Source organism: Ptiloglossa arizonensis, chromosome 2 (assembly GCF_051014685.1).
Source record: "Ptiloglossa arizonensis isolate GNS036 chromosome 2, iyPtiAriz1_principal, whole genome shotgun sequence".
Lineage (NCBI taxonomy): Eukaryota > Metazoa > Arthropoda > Insecta > Hymenoptera > Colletidae > Ptiloglossa > Ptiloglossa arizonensis.
In genome coordinates this window covers 33,785,689-33,805,798 of record NC_135049.1, presented here as the reverse complement: position 1 = coordinate 33,805,798, position 20,110 = coordinate 33,785,689, and the positions used below count along the sequence as shown (strand labels likewise).

The 20,110-nt window shown below is 58.1% G+C and overlaps 1 protein-coding gene across 1 annotated transcript in view; it reads right to left on the bottom strand.

The window, feature by feature from the left end:
- Sec31 (COPII coat complex component secretory 31) overlaps positions 1-2,002 on the bottom strand; it is a 34,972-nt gene extending 32,970 nt beyond the window's left edge. The window contains exon 1 of the mRNA XM_076305030.1: positions 1,127-2,002. The gene's annotated coding sequence lies outside the window, so the exon portion shown is untranslated. The remainder of the gene's footprint in view (positions 1-1,126) is intronic.
- Between the last annotated feature and the right edge of the window lie 18,108 nt (positions 2,003-20,110).

Here is a 20,110-nt window from a genome sequence, read left to right as displayed (position 1 = left end):
GACTTTGATCGTTTCTCTCGGTCGGTTTTAATCTACGAGAGATCGCTTTCGGTTTACAAACAAGGCGAGTCCGGTTGTCGACAACGACTCGACCGAGATTTCTTCCACGGAAATCGTTTTATCGTTGAACGGCTCGATGCCTCGAGAGTCGAACGGATCAACGGCTCGCGATGGTCGTTGCCTTCGATGCGCGCCGAACGAAATTTTATCGCTGCGTCGAGACGACGTTGTCAATGGTCGACTCGGAATCTCCTTTGTCGACGGAAAGATCGTCGGAGTAACGACTCGCGACGCGGCATTCCGTTGTTCAAAGATACTTTGACGATTCGCGACTAGGCGACGGAATCGTCGGCCACCCCGATGAAAGATCGGAGACGGGGTAACGGGATCGGGAGAATCGGCGAAACTAGCGTCCGCGGCGAATAAAAATTTACCCGGTACGAACGACCGAGAGATATTTTCGCGCGTCTGAAACGGCCGATCACCTTGCGCGAGGTTATCTCGCGTTACTCCGGTCCCGCGAATGGGCGCAGTCCCTTGCCAGTCCGGAGGCGCGTAAATTTATGAACGAGGAAACGCCGGGAATCGCGCAGGGAACATAGCTTTCGCGGTGTCTCGTTGCCCCGGCGGCGGAACGAACCGTTCGGTGATATAAGGACGAGCGTGGGCGACGCTTACTTTTCGAGCCAAGGAATCGCGAAGCGCGACTTCGAAACTGGTTTCGAGCGAATTAGATGCCCGGAGGAGACGCGCTCGTCGTTTGTTCGTTCGTTCGTTCGTTCGTGCGTTACGGAAAACGATCTATGGACCTGTGCGATGTCCGTTTTTTATCCTCGGTGTTTCTCGAACCGTTGGAAGGAGAATTCGCGACGGTACGCGAATCGATCGCGTTCGGTTCTCTCTCTCCCTCGATTGTTGGAAAATGCGACTCGATTTCACGGAGGCGAGAGATCCTAGGTTGAAAAGGAAAACCGTGGAGAAAACCGCACGAGTACGAACCGAGATTGGTTTCGCGATTCGAACGCGATCGTAAATATTCCGAGGCGCGGATCGCGAGCCCTCGCTGGACGGACGGGGTTTCGCGGAGGAGGAGAAAGCAAGCGGGAAGTAAAACGAATCGATTTACCTTATGCGTCATTCCACGACCTTGAAGCCGGGGGTAGCTGGTCGCGCTCGTTGCGAACGGTTCTCACTTTTCCACCGGATCTCTTTGGTCGTTTGTTTTCGAACTCGTTTCCCCTTCCTTTTCTACTTTTCGGAAGTCGCGCGCGCAACTGTAGCGAGTTCACCACGATTCAAGGAGAAACAGGCAAGTAGCACTCTCGTTTCAACAACGGCAACTGCACACTATCCTCGCACTCGAGCACTCGCTTCCTCTTGGTCGGTCGATCCTCTCGGCGACGTACTAGGGGTATCCTGATCGAAAGGTCCGATCGAACATCTCGACTGTCTTTGGTGTCTCCGCGAGGGGGATACTGTTGGCGAGCGGTACCTCGTGGCGGCCACGTGTTCGAGCGACAGATCGCCGCGCGCGTCCCTCGCTCGCGCGATCTTACGCGGGAAACGGTCTCGGGGCGCGCGCGAGCGCCCGCGAGCCCGTGGTTTTCCGAGTCGTTCGACAAAGGCGAACACCGACGCGACGGTATCCGATTTCCTCGAAAGCCTCGATCACGATTATCGACCGGACCACCGAGTATCGTCCTCGCTGGGAATGGTCGTCACCTCGACGAGAAACCAGCCAAGAATCTTCGACGATCGATTTTGCGTTGGCTCGCTCGCTCGCTCGCTCGCGGGCGCGTGCGACCGACCGACCGATCAACCGACCGACCGACCGACCGACCGACCAACCGACCGACCGACCGACCGACCGACCGACCGACCGAGGTATCCTCTCCAGTCGTCGATGGCACGGGACGCGTTCCGGGAAGGGGGGCGATCGTGATCCGTGGGTCCCGCGTGTCGTGTCGACGGGACAGCCGAGTCCTGACTGTTCGTTCTTCGGGTCTGCGCGGAGAAACGGAAGGAGTCAACCACGTTGCTCAGCACCGTCCGGCGATCGTTTGGTTGCTCCTTGTCCAGGTCCTCTCTCGAGGCGTGTGATATCCCCCCCGTCGGGCTGCCTCGTGGACGAAGCGGAATATCAGCGAGCGCTCTCGAGGAGATTCGTGAGACGCGACTCGCCGCGAGTCGTGGCTCGCCAAAGCGAGCACAGGAGGGGAGGGGGGTGGGGGGACCGCGATGTCGACGAGGTACGGCGTGGCGCGAGCACGGGAAGCTGTGTACGGTGGTGAGTAAGCCGAGCGTATCGCTGAGTAAAGCTTCGTCGCGCGAGCGAACGAGGGGTGGGCGAGAGGACGGTCAGAGGGGAAGGGAGCCGAGCCACGGACCCGAGCGCCGGAGCGAGAAAGAGGGAAAAGTAGACCACAAGGGTACAGAGAGAGGGAGAGGGAGTGGCAGAAGGGTGTGTGTGTGTGTGTGTGTGCGTGTATGTGCGCGCGCGCGCGCGCGCGCGTGTACGCGCCCGCGAACGCGTGTTTGGGGGAGACAGGAGTCGAGTCGGTGGGACAGAGGGAAACGATGGGAGAAAGAGCGACGAGGACCGAGCCAGGAGAACGAGAACGCACACGGAGAAGAGTACCAGCGGACTGGGCGGGGAGACCGAACCCGTAGGTTGGCGGGTAGGTTTGTAAGTAGGTAGGTAGGTAGGTAGGTAGGTGAACCACGAAGAACGCACACGGTCGACGTATCGTGGTGTGGGTGGATCGTCGGTGCGCTCCAGGTAGGAAAGTGTGCGCGTCTGGATGGCGAGGAGCTCCCCTGCGTGTTAACCGTGAGAGACGATGGGAAGGTAAGTGCTCTCCTCTCTATCAGCTTCGGAGTAGCACCACGCCGGCACGCGACCTGCCCTCTCCCACCCCGTCTTTCGCCATCGGCTTCCCGCGTCGCTTCTTCCTTCTACCGTAGCGGTGGTAGCCTCTCCTTCTAACTCGGATCGTTTCCTCCGCTAGGTTCCTCCTCGACGTTCTCTTTCCCTCTTTTCTCTCGTCGCCAAGGGAGAAACGAGAGAGCGCGATCCAAAGGTGGACGCGAGTATTGGTGGCACCGCTCCTACTCGGTGGACACCGACACACCGGAATCCTCCCACCGATCGGTGCGCGTCGTAGCAAGGAGGAGAAGGAGGCGGAGGAGGAGGAGGAGGAGGAGAAAGAGTGGTAGGAGGAGGAGGAGGAGGAGGGGGAGGAGGAAGAAATCGAGAGGAACGGCGCGGTGGTGAGCGACGCTCTCTATCTCCTCTCTGTCGTTAATCGCGGTGTAACCTCCCGGCCAACCAATTCACCTTTGAAACTGCATCGACACCCCGCCTAGACCGCCCCGCCGCGCCACGCCGCTCCACGCCGCGCCACGCCGCGCCACGCCGCGCCACGCCGCGCCACGCCACGACGCGCCACGCCGCGGCCGAAGGATACCTTTTTTTTTCGTCTATTCGTGTCCCGTATTCCGGTAATTAATCGACCGATAACTCCAACGATTTCGTTGTTTCTGGTTTTTCTTTTCGAGACTCGTCGTTGGTCGAGCAGCAACGTTGCTGGTTCCGCTTAAACATCGCGTCAACGTTTCTTCCTCCTCCTCCTCCTCGTGGTCGTGCTGCTGCTCGTCAACTCACTCCGGTTTCGTTCGTTGCTTTCGGGACCTTAATTCACGTTTGCAACTGTACCGTCCCCCTACCACGGGTTCCACGGGTTCCTCGGCTGCCGGTTCTCGGCTCTCCGCGACGACGATCCGGTTGTCCTAGGACCGGGCCAAACACGGTACCGTTTCGTTCGAGATTTCTCGCTTCCAAATCGATCGCGCGGTCCTTCTTCGTTCGGATACGACGGAATCGATAATCGGGGTCGAGTCTTTCACTGGAACGAGATACGGTACTGCTCCAGCGATTTCATTTTCCGACGAGCTGTAAATAATTCCGACGCTGCAACGCGCGAAACAGAGTACAGTCGCTGCCCGTGGATGCCGTGAAGTTACAACGAAGCGAACAGGTCGCCCGATTTGCGGGATTTGCGGGATTTGCGGGATTTTCGTATTCGTCGAACCGCGATTATTCGAGAGGTGCGGTGGGAAGTTCGGTGCCGCGAGTAAAATAAAAATCTGTTCCGTTGTCTGCTCCGTCGTCTGCGTCGGAGGAACGCCCGGCCGCGATCCTAACGCGCGCGTAATTAACCGAGCCGAGAGGAGAATCGGCCGACGACGATCGTCGCTACGCGCGAGTTACTCATCCTTGCGTGCGCCATATTTGGAGGAAACTTTATCCAAGTTCTAGCTTTCTGGGTCAATCTCTGGTTAGCTTCTTAGCTTTAGGTTGCTCGAGACGCCCGAGAAACTAGGCACGACGAGTAAATCGAGGAGGCAGTGTAGGTATATACGCCTCGAGACCTTAGATCATCGGATCCTCGTGGATCTGCTCGCTCCGCCTTGTTGCGCAACGATCGCCGCTGTCGGTGATCTCGGGCACAGCAGTCCTGACACAGTTACCTGGTCAGAGCGTTACGGCCGGATCAAAGAAACGAAAAAAGAACCCCGAGAAACGTGAGCCACTCTCGAAGACCCTTCGTCCCGTGCTTCACGGTTCGGTTTCGCGACTTTTTTCCCGACATTTCGTTCGTCGAACGGAGAGACGATTCGGTCGCTCTCGAACGATCTCTTCGTCGAGTTTTCGATCGTTTCCGGTAGTCGAATCGCAAAGCTACCGTAGGACCGATCGATGGTCAAAGTTGACGATCTCGATGTTCGACGCTCGAAAAGGTGGATCGGAATTCGCGACCTCGTCGCGACGTATTCTTCCATCTCGCATTCCAATCTGTACGATGACGCTTCCCGCGGGGTTTGACGCGACACGGGACGTACGCGCGCGCGCGCGCGCGCGCGCGCACCACGAGAACCCGTCATTAGACGCCTACGCGGGCGAATATCGCCGAGGAGGGCACCGAGCGCTCGCGCGATACCGCGACGCGTCGATGTCGCGACGAAAGACCCACGGTGAGCGAAATTAACGCGGCGAACGGTGAGAAAAGTAGTCGACGATGTCGAAGACAGGAAGCCTCCGGTTCGCGGGTACAAAGCGAGTACTGTTGCACGGAAGAACAGGCTCGAACGGTCCATCGGCGAGAGTTCGAACCAACTAACCACCACGGGTTGCTCGTAGCCGATTCGAAGCGGAACGAGAGACGGCAATATCCGTTTCAACGAAACGATGGGAGAATCGGGTCATCGGACACCGAGGAGTCCGCGGTATTTTCCGGGCAAAAGGGTTTACTATATGCGAGATCGCGAAGAATCGATGGGACGCGATGGCTCGAAATCTCGATGTTACGAGAAGGGGATCGTAACACCTTCTCGGGTTCCATCACCGACGCGCGGGTGTCCCGATTCCGTTTAGGGGACCTTGCGGGAACGGTGACCGGTCGCGTTGAATCTACCTTTAACGGGATCGTCGGTCGACCGTTTCGACGCTGATCTTCCGGTTCTGGGATTCGGGGTTCGATCGAGCGCGCGACTCGGACTTTCGTAGATCCCGGTGCTCGGCGTCTCGTTACGAAAACGACGGACCAAAGAATCGAGGCCGACCGATGAAAGCCGAGCGCGGGACACCGAGAGGAATTCGGGAAGCGGTTGCTGACGATTTTCGGGGTAATCGGCTGCAAACGACGTGCCAGCGATCTCGCCCGTTCGAAAGCTCCGATTTAGTTGGATGCTCGAACGTAATTTACGACGGGATCGTCGACGTCCGACGGAAGGGGCAAAACGACTACCGTTCCCTCTCGATTGGTCGGTAAAACGTTATACTTGCGGTGGGAGGAGCTGCTCGCACTTGTGCGGCATGCGATCCTCGGTAAATGCATATGGACGCGCATAATGTATGCCTACGTAGCTGTCAGCGAGACGAACGCGTCTACGAGTCGCGTCGATGCACCTCTCCGTGGCTACTCGCGCATAGAGGCGCACGCGTCCGTTCCACGCGCTGCGAGGCGCGACAGAGACGCGACAGAGACGCGACAGAGACGCGACAGAGACGCGACAGAGACGCGACAGAGACGCGACAGAGTCGCGACGCGATTTCGACAAAAAATTTTACCCACTCCGATTTCTACGTAGTCGATCGGGTAAAAAATGTATCGCGTACACGAGGCGTTACGTGGCGTTGCGCGCATTTGTGCATTCGTGCATTCGTGCATACGCGCGCGCGTGCATGCACTTCTGGTGGCGGAATGATAGATCAAGCGGGCCGATAGCGATCTCGAGCCGGGAAAGGGCCCGGAACCCGGTGCACGCTGCTCCGCAGCCTCGCGAAACCTTTCTCCTGCTCTCCGAACGATATTTCAATGTAGCGTTTGATACGTTATCAATTACCCGCACCTTTGCCGCGTTACGTCACGCGAATTTGCCAGACTTTTCAGAACGATCCTATTTCGCGTCGGCGTCTCGCCTCGTTCGAATCCGTCGAGAATTTTGGCTCGTAACGCGGAAATCGAGGGGAAGAAATTCCTTCGACGATCTTCGATCTTCGATCGCCACCGACCGATACGTTTCTATGTATAAAGGCGCTCGATGGATTCCAGCCGATGAATCATCGAGAAACGTTTCTCGCGGCTAATCGCCAGGTGCTCGCGGATCAGCGTTCCGCGAACTTTGACTTTGAAGTTTGCACTTTTGGTCGTGTTCGTGTCTCGCGAGTTCCGCGAGTCTCTTGCGGAGGACGACACGACACTGCGGCGCGGCGAGGCGAAACCCGGGCTTCTCTCGCTGCGCGTTCGCGATGTAGATTTACATATAAAACGGTATTGTTTTTCCTACGGAATAGGGTGCGTCTCCGGTTTCGCATTTTACGACGGCGTCCATGGTACGTCGCGAGGTCGCAACGGTACCTGATACGCGCCCGATATTGCGTCTACCTTTACGATCTATCGGTTTCGTAACGTCGCGTGGAGACCGCGATACGAGACTCGCGAACCTTTGGAAGCCGACGAGCCGAGGGTATTCTCGCTACGCATCGGCACGACCAAAGAGTTTTCGACCGGGCGAACGCGTCGAATATTTTCTTCGAAACGTGGGAGCTGCTCGCTCGGTTTTCGCAACAGGGAGCAGAGAAAAGTGGACGGTAGATGATGGACAAAGAAAAGAAGATACGATCCAGCGTTTGTTTCGTCGAGGTTGTAGTTTGCTCCGTCTGTTACCGCGTCGATCGGGCTCCGAGGCAGCGCGCGTTCCTCGGAATTGCCATTCGTCGCGTACGGTGTCTTTGTTTCGGGATTTGAAAGCTCGTAAGACGTACCCACCCACCTAGCTCGCGTCGGTCCAATCTCTCGATCGCGTTCGGTAACGACGATCTCTCTTTTATTTTCGGTCTCGATCGTAACCGGGCCAGTGGCTGGTCCAGGACCTCCTTTTTTCGAAGCGAGAAAACGAATCGCGAATTCTTATCGTACGTAGGTCCGTCCCGTTGGTCGTCGATCGCAACGAACATCGTTCGAAGCGAACGAAGGAATGCCGAGAAATTGCCCGACGTTTTCGTTGTTACGTAAACGTGGTCGCGTGAACTTCCTGAACGAGCGAATTATTTTCGCCCGGATCGATCGGTCGAGAAGAAAAAACGACGAAACGTCTGGTGGTAGTGTCTTTCGATTGCGCAACGGACGGAAAAAGTTGACCGTTGCCGTTTCCGAGGGAAACCGAGAGTAGTCTTCTTTTTCTTCTCTAGAGGGATTGCCAATGGCCACGCGCGTCGAACGGACCCCGTCTAATCTCGTCCGCCGCGTACGCCGATTACGCTTCTCCTTTCGCCGATCTTTTTCGTTTCCAGCTCGTAACTGGGCCAATAAAACGGTTCGGTTTCTCTCTCCGAGCGGCTTCCTTCTTCCCCTCGGTTCGGTCGGCGCTTGGAGATGTACCGCGTTGATTACGATTCGAGCGTAATTGTTGCGATATCGGAACGCTCCGGGGCGATTCGTTGCTCGAGATGACGTCGGTTCTGGTCACGGCGACCTATCGTTCCATCTTTCGAAGAATCGGGTAACCGGTACCGCGCACGATCTTTCCGTCGAATCGAAAATTCTCCCGGCGTTCCGATCGATTTCGGAAGGATTCGAGGGAACGGGGTGGAATACCTACGTACATCGAATGAGTGTACATTCTCGTTTCTCGGGGCGAGAATGCTCGCCCGAGCGTCAATCGAGCGGTATCTTCGAGCGGGGAAGCGAGGGCACCGAGAGCGTTAATCTTCCGGTAATTCGGGACGGTCGATTGCGCAAACTGCGCGAACGACGACTCCTCTGTAATTACCGAGTCCCACGTCGATGGTCTTATTTTGCAGCATTGTAAACAGGTACGAATGGATCGTGGGCACGCGTTTATTGTCTGGATGGATGCGCGTTAGAAGAAATCTACCGCGCGTCGCCGAGCTCCCACCGGGATCAACGGGGGTCGTTACCACCGTGCCTTCCAACGGTCTTTATCCGCGCGCAGCCGGTCGAACCGTTTCACCGCTTGCTCGAACCGCGATAAGCCGAAATATTTTAACCGAAGATTTCGAATCTCTCGAACCGCGAAAACCACGGATGAAAATTCTACCTCGAAACTCGACGAAATCGTGCTTTCGTAACACTCGGAGAAAGCCGAAGAAGAACTTGGCTCGGAAGCCCTTTTGCTCTCGGAAGGGAACCGGAAGCCGGAAGCCGGAAGTTGGAAGTCGGAAACTAGAAGCCGGAAATCGGAAATCGGAAATCGGAAATCGGAAATCGGAAATCGGAAACCGGAAGATGGGGAAAATGTACGTCGCGAAGCGTCGGACGTCCGCACCGGAGCTGCGCGAAAATTGAACACGGATCGCGGTTCCCGCGAAAGGGGCCCACTTTGGGAAGCCGGTGACCAGCCGGTGGCCAACCGGTGACCAGCCCGTGGCCAGCCGGTAATCCACGCCGTTTTGTTCTCGCGCGTTGTACGCTTACACGCGCAATCGAACACATCCACGGCCGTGTACGGGTCCCGCGGCGATCCGGTGAGAGTGTGCGCGCACGAGCACCGCCGAGCGAGCATTATACACGGTGTGTCCCGGGTTGCTTCATTCCATTTGCGATATTCCACATTCTTCCCACACGTGTAAGAACACATCGGTAGGTACACGGTGCCTCGGATGCCTGTTGCTGATACGAACTCTTGGCTTGCCGCCACTACCGTGCCGCGCCATTTATGGGCCAAGGGAACATCCGAACCGTTTACGGGACAGGAGAATCCTCGCTTTTTCTGCCGTGGGAAGCGTTGTCCTCCGCGACTCTTCGTACTTGCAAACCGGCGACGTCTAATTGCGTCTCGAGAGCGGGGATCGAGAGCGTCGAGGATTCGGCACTCGTCGAATCGTAAATCTGGCAATCGTCGACGGGACGCGTCGCGTGATTTTCGTACCTATCGATGATAAAGGAGGACGTCGCGGTGTTACGTTCGCCGAAATCGCGAGACGCGGAGAGTCGCGATCGAGCGAAGAAACGTTCGAGATCGAGAAAACGGTGAATGCGGGGCACGCTCGGGCGTAGAAAATTTAACGGAAAGACAGGAAAGTGGAGGAACGCAGGTGTGCCAGTGCGAAAGCGGTGACCCATTATCCCAGCTGCGAGGGCAGTCGCAACCGTGGATCGTCCCGGTCGGTTCGGTTAGGAATGCCTCGGTACGCCTTAATAGGATAAACAGATGTACTCGTAAATATGTTCCCCTCGTCTTATGCTCTTTCGCGGTTACCTTCGATACTTCCACGCCGATCCCCTCTTAATTACCCGGCTTAGGAATGTGTTTCTCTTCTTGGACGAAGAAACCGATCCTCGCTCCTCTCGCGATCGACCGTGCACTTTCTCGCGATCCGAAATTCGTAATACCCGCGAATCCACGGATGCGCGTGCGCACAACAAAGGCTTTCGCGAACCTCCGAAAGATCCTTTTTCGAGCGGTCGTTTCCCCTTGTCGTCTACCGATGGAACAGAACGGGGAAGATTCTTGTTCTCATGGCGCGGAAAAGAAGCTCGCCGGCGCGTTTCGCGTCGTTCCACTTTTACTTTGCTCTTGAGAATCCTATCGCCCGCGAACTGCACCACATTTCCACGTATGCTTGGCAGCGAGTCCCTCGCTAATCGTGCGTACGTGTGTGCACGCGGTTGTTCGCACAGGAGAAGAGCGAACGAGCGGGCGGGCGGGCGGGCGCGCGCGCTCGCTCGCTCGCTCGCTCGCTCACGCCCGTGTACGTGTGCGCGCCGAGCGCAACAGGAGCGGAGCGCCGCTTCATCAGGGTGGGGTTCGCCGTCGGTGGAAGTTTAACTCTTCGGTTTTACTTTCTAACATCACCTCCTCCTCCTCCTCCACCTCCTCCTTCCCCGCTCGCATCCCCCATCCCCCTTTCCCTCCATCCCCTTCCTGCACGATCTCGTCGTGCGACGACGTGTCCTGGTACACCTACTCCTTCGAGGACGAAGTCGAACGCCGATTTTCTGCTTTCGTACGTCACGACGCGGTGCAGTTTTTTCGTCCGTTGGTCGACCACAGGGAAAAGTGAAGGGGAGTCGTTTTTTTGCTTTTTCGGCGTCCCGTTCCGGTGAAATCCTTCGAGTTCGTATTTTCCATCAGCGAGCGCGTTTGCGAGCGGTTCTCTTTTACGAAGACTCGTCGATCTTGCCTGTGATCCTCCGCGATCCCGAGAGCTCGTAAATCGTTTCCGCGATATTTTTATCGCAAGAGCGGCGAACGAAGGACGTTTCCTCCAACGACGGAGGTCGTCGAACGTTTCGGAATAAAGTTTTCGACGAGCGTCGTCGGATCTTGCGCGTTACCTTCGAGTTATCGGTCTCGTACGTGTACACGTACACGAAATCGCGTCAGGACGTCCGCCGCCGCCGTTACCGTCGCCGCTGCCACCGCCGCCACCGCCGCCACCGCCGCCACCGCCGCCACCGCCGCCACCACCGCCACCGCCGCCGCGCTAGTAGACCACACCAGGGTGGGGTCCTCTCGCATTCGACTCGGCGTTTTCAGTTTCACTTTCTAAGTCGTCGTCTCCCTCCCGCCCTCCCCGCACCGTCCCTCCCCACTTTTTCGCCCCAACCCCCTTCCTTTCCCGCAGCCCCTGCGCGCGTAACTCCCCACTCGAGACCACCTTGCGGCAGCGATCTAGGCCCTGGAGTAGTCAGCCACCCCACGCCCTACTATTCGCTCGACGTTGCTCGTGGATGCAAGAATCGAGATCCACGGCTGCTCTCTCGATCGGTTTCTTCGATCCTCGCGTATCAAATATTCGAGCGCGTCGCATCGAGGGTCTCTTCAACGCCGATTCGGGGCCATCTTTCGCGAATGCTTCTTTTCGCTTCGAGTCGAACGATCGAACTCGGCGGCCGCGCGTTTTAACAATACCATTGGACGGCTATCGACGATCTTTGTTCGTATCGGTTTTGCGGAGATCGCGACACCTCGTTACTGTCCGTTGTCGCGTACTCGTTCTCCGTATTGCGCGCAGGTATGCCCGGGAACGATATTCGAGCGTTTCGATAAATTGTAGGCCGCGTACTTGCACCGGTCGTTTCCTGCACCTTCGCCGCGATAAATCGCAATCAAGCGAGGCGCGTTCTCCAAACAATAACTGGGACGCGAGGTCTCCGGCGATAAAGATCCATCAGGAACGGGCCAACAAAAATACGGATCTCTCTCGGTTGTACGTTCGCGACGGTCGTTGCACCGAGGAGAGTCGCAATTTCGCAAAGAACGGCGCCGTACGTGGGTGCGAGACACGAAATCGTTAACCAGAAGCTCTCCAGTCGAGCCGGAGAGGTTCGAGTTATTGTCCACGATGCGGAGATATTTATTCCTGAATTCGTCGTCGGGTTTAATTGGATCGCGGCACGACGTCCTCCTCGGTGTCCTCGATGATGTCCTGGAGGTCCTGGAGGTCCTGGATGTCCTCGATGTTCTCGCGGCAGTCGTCGAGTTCGTCGGTCGTTTCTTTTTCGCTGGTCGAGAAGAGGCGACGGTCGAAACGGGATTCTGGCCACGGGAGGAGAATTTATTCGCCGAGGCGTCCGTGAGCCGCGACTTTCGGCGCGGAATTAACGCAACGGGCTCGAGAAAGTCATCGCGTGCCTCGGTAAATTAATGTTCGACCGGGAGCAAACGGCATTAATCGCGCGCAGCGTTCTCTTTTCGAAGGATACTCGGATACCGGTCACGATTTTTCGATTCGATCGCGGGTAACCGAGACCGAATCGACCGAGGCGATCGCCGGTGTTCGAAGAACGAGTCGATCGCGAGCAAACGCGTACTTTGGGTAAATTCGAAAGGGAGAAGTTTGCAAACGCGAAAGGGAAGAGTCCCCTGTCCTCGGACCGTGCGCGATCGATCGGTCCTCGAGCGCGCGCTCGACGGATTCCATCGTCCTTTTCCGCGGAGAAGCCGATCGGTCGAATCGCGACAAAGAGAGAAGGAAGCGGCCGATCGCGGAATATTTTTCTCTCCGGTCGAAGCGTCGAGAGACGCCGGGACGAAGAAACGAGGGAACGACCAGCGAACCGGCGAACCGGCGAAACGGCGAAACGGCGAAACGGCGAAACGGCGATTCCCTGAAAATCGGGGCAAGAAAGGTCCACGATGGAACGAGAAAGGAGCCTTTATCGGTCCCAAGAATTAATTATCGGCCGTCTTCGCTAATTGCCCTGAATGGTTTCCCGTTGAACGACGGTGTTTGTTCGAACAGTAACCGAGTCGACCCTGAAACGGTAGGTTGTCACGTGCGTCCCGAAGACACGGAAGGAACGCGCAGCGATACACTAAGCGGCCCGTTAAGGTCGACTAGGGCGTATAAGGTCGGTCGACCTTAAGCGCGATTCGGCGTCGAGGCGAGTCGCCGGGGAGCCTCGTCGTGACGCACAATGTCGTGCCGCTACGGGAGAGTGACTGCGTCCCAGGCCCGACACCTGGCCACGGATGATGCATAGCGCCGTACGGGGCATTTCCTGCCTCGGTATTTAGCGTATCGTTTACATCCCCGTGATACGTACCTACGTACCTACGTACGTATATCTTTCCTCGTTATCCGCCTACGTGCTGCCGTCGCGTTTTCCGTCCGTTCGAGCAGCCGTTCCCCGGTAACGCGTTCGATTTCCATCTACGGAGATATCCGTACGCGACGCGTACGCAAATAAAACCTCGGAGCCTCGAGAAACATCGAACGGAGCGTTCGTCCTCGTAGATTCCGCTCGGCCCTCTTTCTTTTCTCCGGTCGTTCGCAGCGAGCGGAAAAGGCGGTGGCGGGATAAACGGCGACGGACGTAGGAAAAAAGTCGACGAGAAGCAACGGGAGAACCGCGCGCGAATCGTCGAGATATCCAAGGTCCGCGGGCCGCGATATTCGCGATTTAGAAAGCTGGCTCGAAAATCGATCTCGGGCGGCGTTGGCGCGCCGGTGTAACGAACGTTCGAACGATCCTGAAATTTATGGCCGGTGCTCCCGCACAGTGGCGGTCGCGGGAGTGTTGAACATTGATCAGGTGGAGCGCGTCGGAACGGTCGACCGAGCGATCGACACCGTTAACCCGAGCGCAATTAGAGGAATGGGAATCCCGAAAGCTCTGCGAGAGAGGTCGTCGGTAGGGTCGATAGCGTCGAACGATCGAGAGGGAATCGTACGGAAGAGCCGCGAGGACGTAAGAATCGATCGGACGGTGGTCGTTCGCCGGGACCACTCGAGAAACGATCGAACCGCGCGACTCCAGGGATCGTTGGACGTCTCTCGCGCTGCTTTCACCCGTTCCTCGTAAAATTGGAAACGCGCTCGTCGCGGCTTCCGGTCCGCGCGCGTTCGATCGCTCGACGAGAAGCGGCCGCTTTCCAGCTCTCGGTCCGCGAATAATCCGCGACCACCGGGCAGATGTTTCGGCCAGATGCAGTCGTCGTAAGGAGAATTCCAGGCGGTGCTCGATCTAATCGCGCGAACGTGGAAACTGCCGCTCGGCCACGTTTCCGGATGTATCGCGCTCGCGGACGTTGCGTCGATTAATCCTGCGTGGCGGCTTTCACCTGTTTCCATGCGACGCGAAACACGTGCCGCGGCGAGCGATTCATAATCGAGCCGAGTCCGAAATCGAGCTCGTCGAGCGATCGATCGACTTTCTACTCGGACCTCGAGGTTCCGGCGCTCGCGGACTATCGCGAGGACGCGTCCGACCCTTATTCGCGGACAAAGGACGTCGAGCGTCGAAGAGGCCGAGACGCGCGTTACATTCTGCGGATCGAATCGGTTTCACCGCGAACGATGCGAAGGACCTCGAAAAAAGGGCGGAAAACGGTCGTCGCGGTACGAACGCGGAACAAGGATACGCGCGGAGCCGCGCTCGCGCTCGCGTTCGCGCTCGCGTTCGCGCGCAAGCGTGTGAGAACCAAGTTCGGAGTCGCCGGAGCAAACCTGTTAACCGACGATAACGGGACGGCTGATTGAAACGCTACGACGAACCGCGCGGATCGCCGCCGGAACGGCCAATTAGTTTATCAAATACCGGGAATAGCGGAGCAGAGTTTATCGCGCGGCGATCTGCTTCTCAGTCGGTAAGTCGTTAAGTTGCCGTAAACCCCGGCGAGGACGATAAGCCGGGACGGTTCTCGGTCTCTATAATTCGCGCCGGTTATCGGCCGACCGTAGCGTTTTCGCGCGATATCGGGATATTTTTTCGCGCGAGCCCGGTGCGACGCCCTCGAGGGCAGTGGCAGGCGATGAAAAATTTCGGCCGAGTGGCTCCCGTTGGTATCGTTTGCCGAGAAGGTGGCGAACCGATGGCGCAAATCGGCCACCCTACCATTCGTCTTATCGAGGCGAGCGCACGCGGAAACGTGGCGCAACGAAATAACGAGTTCTAATTGCGAAAGCAGATCTGCGGGTCTGGGTGGCGAGAAAAAAAAGCCGAAGGTGCACCCGGCACCTGATTCGTTCGAGCAGATAACGATCTATGACGCAGATACGCGAGCGGGTCGCCTTTAAAAATCGTCCTTCCACGCCTCGATCTTTCGCCCTTTCCACGCGCCGTCCCGTTGATCGTCTCGCTCGGCGACGCTCGGAATTCGATTTTTCCTTCCGGATCGGGGAACGGTTGTCGCTCGCGACGCAGCTTTCGGAGACGTTGTCTTCGAGAACAAAGAATCGTTTCGGTTCGCGGGCGATTAATCGGGATCGTACGCGGATACGAACACGATCGAGCCGTTTCCGTAACACGCCGCTCGAATTCTTCCAATATCCTTTCGTGGAATGGAACGTTCGATTCGCCGGATAATAAACAATCCGGCGCGTACGTTCTGGCATCGAATTACCGACCGAATAAATTATCGCCGAAAGTAATCGTTCGCGCGGGCAAAACCGGTCTTTCGTTTCGTTCGGCGCGTATTTCTCCGCTTTCGTTTCAAGGTTCGATTTTCTCGGACGCCGGGCTCGAAACGCGTCGCTCCCGATTTCGATTCGGGATTTCCTCTGGTCGATAGGACCGATTCGAGGTGTTGCGGGACGCGACTCGACGCGACGCGATGCGACGCGAGGTTACGATTACCCTCGGATCGAAAAAGTATCGGGCAATCGGGGGATCGGGGGATCGGGCGATCGGGCGATCGAGCGATCGGGGATTTTTTGCGGTAGGCAGAGGTCGTTCGGAGCACGATCGCGATCGCGGAAAACGAACGATCCTCCTTTCCTCCTCGGCCGTAATTTTTCTCGTTAATCGGCCGTGCTGTGCGGGCAATTCCAAGGTAATTTCAGCGTTTACGGCTGCTTAATTCGAGCGGAGGGGCGTGCACCTCGGGAACCGACCGGCCCCGGGAACGTACTATATTTCGATTTAATCGGATTCGGTTGCGCGATCGTTCCGAGTCGATCGTCCGTAGGTCGTCGCACGGACGGAGGCGGTCGTACCTCGCGGACGCATTTTCCACCAGCCGAGTTTCCTCGGGGGTAATCCGAGACCGGTCGAGGGCGATCGTTCCTCGATCTCCGGGAGGAATACCGTCTCGAATATTCGCGTCAAGGAACGAGAGGACACCGCCGCCGCCGCCGCCGCCGCCGCCGCCGCCGCTGTCGCGGTGCGATCGCGACTCGCGGCGAGACGCGGAAAACTGGTTCCGAACGCGGAGCAGAAATTTAACGAGGCTGCCGGGAAAAGGGACGAGAGACAACGGTGATCGCCGCGAGAACCTCGTTATCGGCGATCGTTGTTTCTCGCTTCGGTACCACCGATCGGCTCGCGATCTCGCCGCGCGTCTTCGGCTTTGAGCGTTCCCAGCTATTTTTCCGCGTTTCCTCGGCGAACCGCTTCGCGAGTCGATCGACCGCTCGAGCGCCCGGAATTGCGAAAGCACCGGGGACGCGCATCTATTAATACCGGCTTATCTTTGCCGGTGTGGGTGTTATCGGGGCAGGGCGTGTCGCCAAGAAAGCGGCCGGCAACGCGACCGTCTCACCCGTTAACCAGAATCCCGCTTCTCTCTCCTTCGTTCTCCGTTCGCTCCGTACGTTTCTCCCTCTCTTTTCCCCGCGTTCGCGAAAGGCTGCGCGGAAGCGTTTCGCTTCCCCGACGACGAGTCGACGCAACACGCGAGATCTCGCTCGTCTCGATCGCCTCGATCGCCTCGATCGCCTCGATCGCCTCGATAGCCCGTGTTCCGACCAATCGTCGAAAATGCGGGGAAATACGCGAAAATACGGCCGAGAAAGCGCTCCGCGGCGAACAACGTCGCTTGCGCTCGGCGAATGGAAATTCTTATCGGGGAATTATGCGGAGGATTTTCGCGCGCCGAGCCGAACGAGTCGACCGTTGCGCAACGCGCGAACACCGTTGCGCGGCGCGGCGCGGCGCGGTGCGGCGCGACGCCCAAAACCTAGAAACAGAAGCACCCGGACGATCGAAGAAACCAACACCGATCGTTAACATTCCGCGTCCAGCGAGCGGGGATTCGCCGATCGCCGTTTCCATTTAATCCGGAGCTTGCCCGCGCATTCTGGTCGCGCGGTGGACCGGCTAAGGCTAAGGCGAGGCAAAACCGCCAACAGCGGGGAAATAGCGGCTTCGGTTCGTTAAAATTCCGTCTATCCGAGCAAAGTCTCGTCCATCGAGATTTCTGCGCGGCCAAAAGGACGCGACGCGTTCTCGTTCGTCGGGCGTCGTTTCCTCGCGTTTGCGCAGCCGTTGCGAGCTACGCGAGGAGCTCTCCCCGGGAGCCAATTAAGAGGCGAACCGGTCCTACCGTGGTCGGCCCTTTGGCGAATTTAACGAGAAAACGGTTATCGACGAGACGCGTTGTCGTCGGCCTCGCCTACGCCCCCGTCCGTTGTCCCATCGAACCGGTTCGGTCGAGGAGACCAACCTCTCGAGGAAGAGTTTCGCTCTCGAGGGTCGCTCGCACCCTTCGGGCCGCGTGGCTCCCGTGGCTCCCGTGGCTCCCGATGGACCGTAGCGCCGACGGTGCCAGAAAATACTGGTACCGCGAAACCACGGGACTCCTCTCGAATACTTGGAGGAATACGGGGTTTGGCAATACCCGGGGAACGGGTACGAAGAGACCACGCGAGAACCCGGAGCGCCAGGGATGCGGAGCCGATACGGTGACGACTCGTGATTGCCCCAAGAAGGGAAAGGTGTGGCGCGGTGGTGCAGTCATGTTGCTGATTTATAAGGCTAAATTCCTTTACCGCTCCGCGGCGCGCAATAGTCTATAGTGGGTCGCCGCGCGGGCAATATAACCGCCTACACCTAGTCCCGACGCGCGATTCGGTTCTAGCGTTCGGCTAAATTTATCGCTACTTTGCCTTCTTCCGCCCCCTCGGTCCTTTGGCTGCGTAATCCTCGCTACGGCGCGCCGTGCCGGGCCGCGCCGCGATCCACGTTAACGAACTGGAAACCGCTCGTTCGCCCGTCCGGGCGAAAGTCGCGCCGCGTCGATCGAATTTTCCTTTCGAACGGTATCGAACGATATCGAATTTCTCCCGGCGCGGTTGGATCCGAGATCGAGCCGTTCTTCCCAGCGAGAACCACCCACCCCCGAAACGAGTATTTCGGAAGAAATACCGGGCGGCCTTGGCTCCTCGGCGATCGAGGTTCAGCGAAACAACGAATAGGTAGCAACGATCTCCGGGAACGAACGGCGGCGAGATCTCCGCGAGTAACTGGGGCGGAGTTGGGTTGCATCATCGCGACACGGTGATCCCTCTCGCTCCTTCTCGTACGATCGGTCGGTCGTTTTCTTTCGACGACGGAACGCGTTTTCGCCCTCGATCGGTACCCGGACCGCGCGATAACCGAACGGCCCGATGGAAATTGGGAGACCGAGGCGACCCAATTACCGCCCGATCGCGAACCTCGGGACACGTTCCGGTTGCGCGACACGGAGAACAGCGTTCTCCACCTACACGCTCGCGGCCGTCCTCTTCGGCTCTGACGACACCTTCTCTCCTACGTTCGCCGCGGCACCACCACGCCTTTCTAAGCCCAGGGGCATCCGACCGGATTAGATTCTGGATCGCTGCGAGGCTGCTCTGCCGCCGGATCGGATCGGATCGGATCGGATCGGATCGGATCGGATTCGATCGGACCGAATCGGATCGGATCGGAGCGGATCGGATCTCTTTACCCCGGCGAATGTACGGTCCCTGGACCGTATTACGTGTACCGCTTCTGTGGTCGGCCGGTGATGCTTCGAAGGAGACCACGGGGGAAAGTGATCGTTCGGAGGGAAGCGCGGTCGATCGGAGGAACCGCGGTAACGCGATACGCGCGTTCTCTCCGATCGGGAAATCCCGAAAACGGAAACGGAAACGGAATCGGAATCGGAAAGTTATTCGTCGAGCGGTCGCATCGTGCGGCTCCGAGCCGATGGGATCGCGATCGCGATAACGGGTTCTTTCGGTTCGCGACAGGGCTCCCTCGAAGCCGTACGGTCGCAGTTGCGGCGCACGGATCGATTTTCTACGCGGTGCTGACCGAACGATTCGACCGAGTTCGTTTTCGAAATTTGTCGCGCGTTCGGTGGACCTTTCGCGTCGGCTCCGAAACGATCCTTCGAACGGATCGAGATTCATCGAGCGAGGACGACCGCGCCGTCTCGAATCTCGATTTTTCTCTCAGGGATCTCGAGGTCGTCGGAACCTGCTCCGATTTCCGTGAACCATCGTCGCGCTGGCCTTCCGCGGCTTCGCGTACTCGCACTCCTCGGAAACGGTAGCGTCGCGCCGTTTCGATTCCGCTCCTCTTCCGTCCTCCCTCGATCTCGGCCTTCTCCGTAAACTCTTCTCGAGGATAACAGCGCGCGGAACGGTCTATCGTTGCGCGGTTATTTGAGGACACGCGGTGCGCGAGGAGGGTACGGGAGACAATCTCTTTTCTGTATCCGACCGTCGATCGAACCGGTTCCTTTTTCCTTCTTTTCGTTTTCTGGCTCTGTTCGGCGCTCGGCGCTCGGCGCTCGGCGCTCGGCGCGCGGCGCGCGGTGCTGTTCCGCGAGGATTCTCGAATCGAGCGGCAAAAACGATCTCGCTCGCGGCCTCGTCCCGTTTCGCCGCCCGGCCCAGCCCGGCCCAGCCCGGCCCGGCCCGGCCCGGCCCGGCTCGGTCCCGCTCGGTCCCGCTCGGCGCGACTCGGCGCGACTCGGCGCGTCTCCGCGATCGCAATGACGCACGGTGACAAAAGAAACTTAATAGATCCCCCGTCGCGGTCGCGCGGTGACTCACCGTCGGCTCGGCGGAAGATGAAAGGCGGAGGCGTTCAGACGCGAGCCGACGAATTTCTGTCCGTACGGTTCGTCTTCCCAGCGAGGCAAAAACGATCGATCGGGACAAAAAATCGATTCTCGTAGGTGGTCGGTCGGGGAACGATTTCGTCGGCGAAGTATGGCTCGGTTTCTTTATCGGCGCTGGTTCGCTACGTGCGAGACGATATCGGAATATTTTCCTTTCCGTTTCTCTGGAGCGGGATCGCTCGTAAGCGCGACGCGTTCGGAGAGACACCTGCCCGCGCGAGACGTCCCGAACGCGATCGGGACGATCGCATCCGAATGGTGGGTTCGC